The sequence below is a fragment of the Macaca fascicularis genome, chromosome 1 (assembly GCF_037993035.2).
Source record: "Macaca fascicularis isolate 582-1 chromosome 1, T2T-MFA8v1.1".
Lineage (NCBI taxonomy): Eukaryota > Metazoa > Chordata > Mammalia > Primates > Cercopithecidae > Macaca > Macaca fascicularis.
Window position 1 is genome coordinate 14444401 of NC_088375.1, and position 8617 is coordinate 14453017.

At 39.8% G+C, this 8617-nt stretch overlaps 1 long non-coding RNA gene across 1 annotated transcript; it reads right to left on the minus strand.

Moving 5' to 3' along the window:
- Nucleotides 1–600: 600 nt before the first annotated feature.
- Nucleotides 601–8397, minus strand: LOC135970739 (uncharacterized). The gene is made up of 2 exons (XR_010586604.1): nucleotides 8071–8397; nucleotides 601–845 (listed from the first exon to the last, which is right to left on the minus strand). It is a non-coding gene; the product is annotated as an uncharacterized lncRNA (long non-coding RNA).
- Nucleotides 8398–8617: the final 220 nt, after the last annotated feature.

Below are 8617 nucleotides of genomic sequence, written 5' to 3' on the forward strand. Positions count from 1 at the left end.
ACAATCCTCCTACCTTGGCCTCTCAAAGTGTTGGGATTACAGGCGTGAGCCACTGCACCTGGTCTGCAATTTAACTTTTAAATAAGGCATTTATTTGAATAATTCTTATCCAGTATTTAAAAAACATATTTTTATCATTAAATGGTAGTATATACATTTGTCATTAAAAAGTACAAAGTATTAAAAAATATAAAGGGAACAAAAATCACCCACAATTCTACTATGCTGAAAAAAGATTAAGTATATCCTTTTCCACATTTTTCTATACATTTTAATTTCTCTTAAAAATTTGAATTTTATTATATATAGTATTTCTATACCTTGTTTTTGGGAAATTATATAGCAAGTGTTTCTCTGTTACCGCCACTCTTGTAAACATAGTTTTTAACAATCTTCATGTTATTCCAAAGTATAGATGGTCAGAATTTATTGGGTGATTCCATCATTATTTAATCTTTTTCATTTTGGTGTATTAACAAAATCATCATGTGCATTCTCTAGTTATATCTTCGTCTGAATCTTTGATTATGTCTTTACCATACTTTCCTAGAAGAGAAATTACTGAAACAAAGGATCAGATTTTAAGGCTCCCGTTAAATATTTTAATTTTTTTTCTAAAAACAAACTCCCAAGTTACACTCCCACAAGTTGTGGATAGAAGGGCTGGATTTCCTGAACCCTTCCCAGCGTTGCTCAAGTTTCTTAGTTTAACCCTTGCCTCCTCCGCTGGAGAAGAGGAACCCCAGAGCTCTGTAGGCTCCAGGTAAGGTCTCCTCTGCCCGGCGTCCACTCCTCTCCCACAGGGTTGATGCGGGGCAGTGCTTCGTGTGTTTCTCCATGTGTTTCTTCCACATGCCCATGAGCAGGAGCAAGGAGGAACAGCAGAAATCTGAGTACTCCTAGAAAGACCCTCATAACTCCCCCTTCCCAGCACCCCAAACCCCTGGCCAACAATCCATCACTGCAATCTGCCTTATTGACCCACAGAACCACTCCCATCTCCCCCTTCACCACAAACTCCCAGGTCATCTCACCTCACCCAGACACATTCCCACACAAGTCAGTGACCTGGATGCACCGTCTACTCCTCCCCACTTTTGAAGACTTCCAGTCAGTCATCAGTTAAATCCCCTATATCCTCAATCTCCTACTTGGTTGCTCCTGTCAACTTCTTAGTCTAATTAGAACTTGGCTCTCCCCTGATGACACCATGTTCCCTGCAGCGTTTTAACATCATAGTTCATTTTTCTCTACATACCTTGAATGACTTGATCTGGAGTGGTGGTTGTATGCTTCCTCTTCCCCATAGATGCTTCCAGACCATTCTCCCTCCACCCTCTCTAAATGCCCCTAACTTGGAAACTCCTGTTGCAAAACATGGGCTACCCCTCCTGGCTTCAATCATCTACTTCTTCCTGTGACACCTCTCTTCATTTATTAAGGATTTCAGTGTATGGCTGACGTTCCCTGTCTCTAACACAATTCATGTCATAATTCCTGGTGACATCAATACCCACATAGAGTCTTTGCGTGTTCCCTCTCTGGACTCCCAGTTCCTTGCCCTTTTCTCCAATGCTGTTGCTCACCACCCCACCACTGACTCCACCCCACACAGCTACCTACTGGCAGGGTTCCACCCTTGGTGTTATCGTTCCCAGTAGTTGCATCTCCTCCATAATATCAACATCAAGCCTCCCGTTCTCCAGCCACCACCTCTTCTCTTTTTAACTCACTCTCCAGTACTCCAACCATTCTTTGTCTCCAGCAGGATGATCCCCAACAATCCATTGGTTCTACCCTAAGCCCTTGCCCCAAACCTTGGAGTCACTCTTGATTCTTGCCTGCTGTGCTCTATAAATCTATTTGGCTCTCCTTTGTGTATGTAGATGAACTGACCACTTCTTAGCACCTCCACGATTGACACCTCGTCTTTGTTGTCACTTCTCTGCCTGGGTGACTACAGTGGTGGCCCCCTCCCTGCCCTCCAAGTGCCCATGCTTGCCCCTACAGTCTGTTTCCAACACAGCAGCCAGAGAGACCATCTTGCAATGTAAGTTAGATCATGTCTCACCTCTGCCTAAAACCCTTAAGTGGATTCTCATTCAGCGCAAAAGCCAAAGTTGTTTCTGTTCATTTGATTTTGTTTTTAATTAACAGACTTTATTTCTTAAAGCAAAAGGCTAAAGTTTTTGCAGTACATCCCAGGCCCTGTGGGATTATTCCTCCCCATCCATCCACTCCTCCAACCTCACCTTCTACCTGTCTACACCTTGCTCACTCCCCTGCAGCCTCATCCCATCCTGGACATTCCTTGAAGACATTAGACTTGATCCTGCTGGGGATCTTTGCTTGTTCCTCTACCTGGAGTCTTCAGCCCTCCATCTTTCACTTCCTCAGGTCTCTGCTCAAATACCATCTTATGAGAGATGACTTCAAAAACTCTCCATAGAAAGTAGCAACCACCACCGCCAGCCCCGCATCCCTATCTCCCAACAGCCAGTCCCACCTCCCTATCTCCCTTACTCTGCTTGCCTGTTTCCTTTATTTCCTGTCTTTCCTTTTTTTCTTTCCTTCTGTCTTTCCTTTTTCTCCCTCCGTCCCTCCTTCCCTTTCTCTTTTGTCTTTCTCTTTCCTTTTATCTTTCTTCTTGTCTTTCCTTTTTTCTTTTTCTCCTTCCTTCCCTCCCTTCTTCCTTCCTTTGCTTTTTCCTTTCTTCTCTTTCTCCTTTCTTCCTTGCTCCCTCCCTCCCTCCCTTCCTCTCTCTCTCCTCTCTCTCTCTCACTCTATTCCATTTTCTTTCTTGCTTATTTCCTTAACAGACTATTTTAAAAACAGTTTTAGGTTTATGGTAAAACTGAGGGGAAAGTATAGAATTCCCATATGCCCCCAAATATGCACAGCCTCCCCCACTGTCAACATCCCACACTCCAGAGTGGTATATTTGTTACAATTCATGAACTTACACTCCCCACTCCAACCCCATAGTAATTATCACCACCTGACACACTAAATATGTATCCAATAATTTGTTTATTGTCTATTATGTTCCTCTCCAGAATGTAGGCTCCCTGAGGGGTGGGAGCATAGCTGATTTCTTTTTCTATGGAATCCCCAGGATTGCCTGATGTAATAGCCACTCAAAAATATATTTGTTGAGTATATGAAGGAAAAATGTGATAGGCAAACCAAAAACTTGGGCGTTTTGCTGTTTTAATTTGCATTTCTTTGGTGATTTTTATTTTTTGAGACGGAGTCTCGCTGTGTTGCCAGGGCTGGAGTGCAGTGGCGCGATCTCGGTTCACTGCAAGCTCCGCCTCCCAGGTTCACGCCATTCTCCTGCCTCAGCCTCCAGAGTAGCTGGGACTACAGGCGCCCGCCACCGCACCCGGCTAATTTTTTTGTATTCTTTTAATACAGACGGGGTTTCACCTTGTTAGCCAGGATGATCTCGATCTCCTGACCTCGTGATCCGCCCGCCTCGGCCTCCCAAAGTGCTGGAATTCCAGGCGTGAGCTACTGCGCCTGGCCATTTCTTTGGTTATTAATCATCTCAGACATCTTTTCATGTGTTTGTTGGCCATTTGTACTTTTTGGAAATTGTCCATTTGCTTTTACTTATTTTCCCCAGGAGTGTTAGTGTTTCCCTTATTAACCGTTAAGTGCTTAATCCGTTAAAGGTATTAATTTTCAGTGTCATATATATTAAAAATATTTTGCCAGTTTGTTTTTTGACCTTAATTTTGTATATGCTCTTTATGTATTTGACTTACACAAGTTTTAAATGTTTGGCAGTTAAGTGTGCCAGTGTTTTAATATATGCTTTATTTCCCATTATGTTTATATTTAGAATGCCCTTTCTCAACCCAATGCCAGTTAACTTTTCACTGGCATCTTCTTCTAATTCATCCACTTGATAAATATTAAGCACCTTTGGAACCAGGTTTTATCCCATGGGCTGGGAATAAAACAGTGAGCAAAACTGTTTTTAAAAAGAGCTTGCTCTCACAGAGCACAGACGCTCATATTTTATTACTTAATGTTTATGTTTAACTCTTACCTTCCACTAGAAGTTTTGTAATTACAAAGTGTGGCATAAGAACCTAAGTTTATGCTTTTTCCTTTTTTTTTAAAGTAACCTTTTATTGAAATGTAACATTTATACAGAAAAGTGTCCAAATCATAAGCAGACATCTCATTGGATTTAATGAGCACACCCAGGTATCCACCACCCAAGGGAAGCAACGAAGGGACCCCACCCAGCATCTATCCTGTGTCCCTATCTTGGTCATTGACTCTGTTCTAGAGGTCACAATCTCATGGCGCCAATCACCATAGATTCATTTTGCTTGCTCTTAAACTTTACATAAATGGCAACTTGCAAAAAGTGGAAACTTTAGTTACTGGCTTCTTTTGCTGGCCTTGTGCTTGTAAGATGCATCCACAATGTTAAGATATGTTTCTTGCAATAATTTGTAGAATTTACGTCTTTACAGTGTTCAACATTCCCATTCAGAATCATGATATAGATCTTCATTTAATCAAATTTGTGCATGTGTTGGAAAATTTAAAGAATGTATTTTTATAGTATTGTAACTTGGTAATTTATGGCTTTAGTTGCTATTGAGAGTAAATTTTCCAGCATATTTTAAAAATGGTTCTTGCTGATAAAATACCCGGTGATTAAAATATATGTATATAGTTGTCATTTTACATGTAAAATATTTTAATCAGCTTGTCTTTGATTACTGGTAAAGTGAGCACATTTCCATGTGTTTATTGATCACATTAATTTTTACCTTTAATTGCGGCTACTGCTGCTTCTGCTGCTTCTTCTTGTTCTTCCTATTGTTATTTTTAACAATTCTATCCATCTATATCTATCTAAATATATATTATCTATCTATCTAGATAGATAGATAGATAGATATTTTTTTTGAGACGGAGTCTCGCTCTGTCGCCCAGGCTGGAGTGCAGTGTCACGATCAAGGCTCACTGCAAGCTCCGCCTCCCAGGTTCATGCCATTCTCCTGCCTCAGCCTCCCGAGTAGCTGGGAATACAGGCACCTGCCGCCATGCCCGGCTAATTTTTTGTATAACTTTTTGTATTTTTAGTAGAGATGGGGTTTCACCGTGTTAGCCAGGATGGTCTGGATCTCCTGACCTCATGATCCGCCCACCTTGGCCTCCCAAAGTGCTGAGATTACAGGTATGAGCCACTGCGCCGGGCAACAATTCTTTATATTTTAAGAATATTTTTGGAATATGTTGTGGAAGTATTTTCCCAGTTTATCTTTTTTCTTGTTGATATTTTTTGATGTATATTTAAAATATGTGCAGAGGCAAATCTGTCATTTGTTTATTTTGTGATACCTTCTTTGCACTGATTTTTAGAACACTTTTTATCAAATGACTTATCTCCCCTTCCTTTTGTTTTTTGAGGTAATGTCTGTATTATATACTATATATATTTGTATCTATTTCTGGACTTTATATTTTATTTCATTGACATGGTTAGGTATAGAATTGTACAATTTAAATTATTATAGCTCTATAAAGCGTTTTGATTTTTTTCAACGTGAGCCATTTTTCCTTATTCTGCTTTTCCCAACAATTTTGGTTGTTTTCATTTTTTCATTGTATCATTTCACCGAATTCCAAAAAAAAAAAATAAAGAATTAGAATTGCATTACATGTGTAAATTATCTCGGCCGGGCGCGGTGGCTCACGCCTGTAATCCCAGCACTTTTGGAGGCCTAGGCGGGCGGATCACGAGGTCAGGAGATGGAGACTATCCTGGCAAATACGGTGAAACCCCGTCTCTACTAAAAATACAAAAAAATTAGCTGGGCGTGGTGGCGGGCGCCTGTAGTCCCAGCTTCTAGGGAGGCTGAGGCAGGAGAATGGCGTGAACCCGGGAGGTGGCACAGTTTGCAGTGAGCGGAGATCGCGCCACTGCACTCCAGCCTGGGTGACAGAGCCAGACTCCGTCTCAAAAAAAAAAAAAAAAAAAGTGTAAATTATCTCAAAAAAGTTTACATCTTCCTATTATTTGTCCTATCCAGGAAATTATACACCTTTTTATTTGTTCAAATATTATTTTATGCCCCTCATTAAATTGTTAACTTCTCTTTAGGTGCACTTTTCTTGTTAGGTTTATTTCTATGAATTTTATATGGTTTTGCTATTTTGAATTTAAATATTCTTTTAAATGTATTGCTAGTTGGTTATTCGTGGTGTATAGGAAAAGTGTTTCTTATATTGCTATAATAATGATAGCTAAACTTTATAGAGTGAAACAAGGAAAGACAGTGTAACACAGGTGGTTAGGAGACAGGGTTTTGGAGTCAGATTACCTGGATTCAAATACCAGTTCTATTACTAGGTGTATGATATTGGGCCTTGGTGTCCTCATTTGTACAATGGGGGTGATACAATACTTGTTTCATTGGATGCATATAAAGTGATTAGGTTATACTCAAGTTTCTTTAGACAGACTAATCACATAACTTACAAGTAATAATTTTTATCCTTTTTGATATTTTTACTGCTTTTCTGTATGTCTTACAACGGAAATTTCTAGGAAAATGTTTACCAATATTTGTGGTAATTAACATCCTCAACTGCTTCCTGATTTTAATGAGAACATCTTTATTATCTCATTGTTAACTATGATGGTGGGTATTTGTTAATTAATAGATCTTACTGGGAATGAATGTTGAATTTTACCAAATGCCTTTTTAGTATTTATTGTGATGATCATTTTTCTTTTCTGAAACCTTTCTGTGTGATAAATTGTATTATTCGTTTTCTCACATTGATCCATCCTTGCATTTCAGGAATCAAATATCCTTGGTATGGTATATTCTTCTTCTAATATATTTCTGGATTTGATTTGCTAAAACATTTTAAAGCTTTTTCTCTATACTTGTAAGTTCTATTGGTGTCAGTTGCTTCCTTTGTCCTAGGTTCAACAGGCTTGTTAACAAGATTTCATGTTTATAAGTTAATTTGGAATGTATATGTTGATTTGGAAAGATTTACATATATTGCTGTGTTCTGCAATAATTTGTTTAGAATGGGAATTAATTTTTTGTTGAAGGTTTGAAAAAACCCATAAACAAACTACACACCCATCTGAGTCGCCTGACTTTATTGAATGCAGTCTTTGACAACTTATTTAATATCTTCTATACTTATTGATTTATCAGGGAATCTACTTATTGAGTTAATTTATGTTTTCCTAGAAAATTCAACTTTATGCTGTCCAGAAGAGGCATACTAACTCATAAAAATTAAAAGACTGACCCAGAAAACACAGCAAAAAGAAAAAAAAAATCACAAAATGATTGTCAGTCCAATTAAAATTCAAGACTGGAAGAATTCATGGGTCACAGAAGGTAGTATTTTGTTGACAAAGGATATGATCTTCCATCATATATATTAAGCCCTGAATAATGTAGCCAGGTCATATATAAAGGAAAACTTGTACAAAATGTAAGGGATTGACAGGAAAAAGAAAAGAAAAAGGGATGGGAAACTTTAAAACATTTAACTCATTTCTTAACAGATCAAATGGCAAAATATAAACGTGGATAAGGAAACTGAATATCTTTCTTGTGTCTTCAACAGGCAGGCTTGGCTGGCCCACTTTAGCCTAAATCTCGGGGTCCAGCAAGCATTTACATCACATAGCTTGGGTTTTACTGAGCTGGTTCCTCTGCCTGCTTCTCTGACCTGTTGACCCGTGGAGTACACGAGAACTACAACCCCCAGCATGCACTGCGGTCACTGGCTTCCTCTGGGGCTTCCCATCCAGAATCCTTTATTCCCACCAGTCACCGCTCTACCCTCTCCCCGAAGCAATTTCCAGCCATCTATCTGGGAACTGTAATCTTTCCACGTCAGGGAGAAAGATGGTATAGAAGGTTGGATGGGTAGTATTCAGGCTCCCTCAAAAAACAAAGCACACTCATACAGGACCAGAAACCCCCTTTACTGACTGGGAGCGCCTGTGGGTCTCAGAGTCAGAGGGCCAAGAAGGAGTAGGACACAAAACCAATGCCTTCCTACCTTTTCAGGAGGTCACCTGGCTCAGTGAGTTTCAGCAGATGAGAGAGTATGCTCTTCTCTCTTTCTCTCTTTTTAAAAATCCAACTCCACCTCCTTTATTTTGAATGGAAGTCCCTCCTGATTGTGCTGTGCGCCCAGAGGAAGACAGCGACTGAACCCTACGAGATAAGTTTTCCCTCTAGTGAAGCTAATGAGGGCTTGGAGAGAGCAGTAGAAAGACATGAAGGTTTTAAATGCCCTCCTTCTTGGTCCCATCAAACAGGCTTATCCATGCCCTTCTAGAGCAATCAGCCACTGCTGCAGCTGCCACAGCTGCTGCTACTGGTCAGATCTAGCAGCCTGCTAAAGCGGATTATGCTAAGAAACACACACGTATACATTCACACATACATGCATGCACACAGGCACACACACACATGCACACATACAACTTTATCTCCTTCCATGATAGGGAGTTGAAGGTTGAGTTAGAAGGGAGAGAACAAAAAGGGAGAGAACATGTAAGGACAATAATACATGTGGGGTAGTCTCATCTTTACAGCCTTGA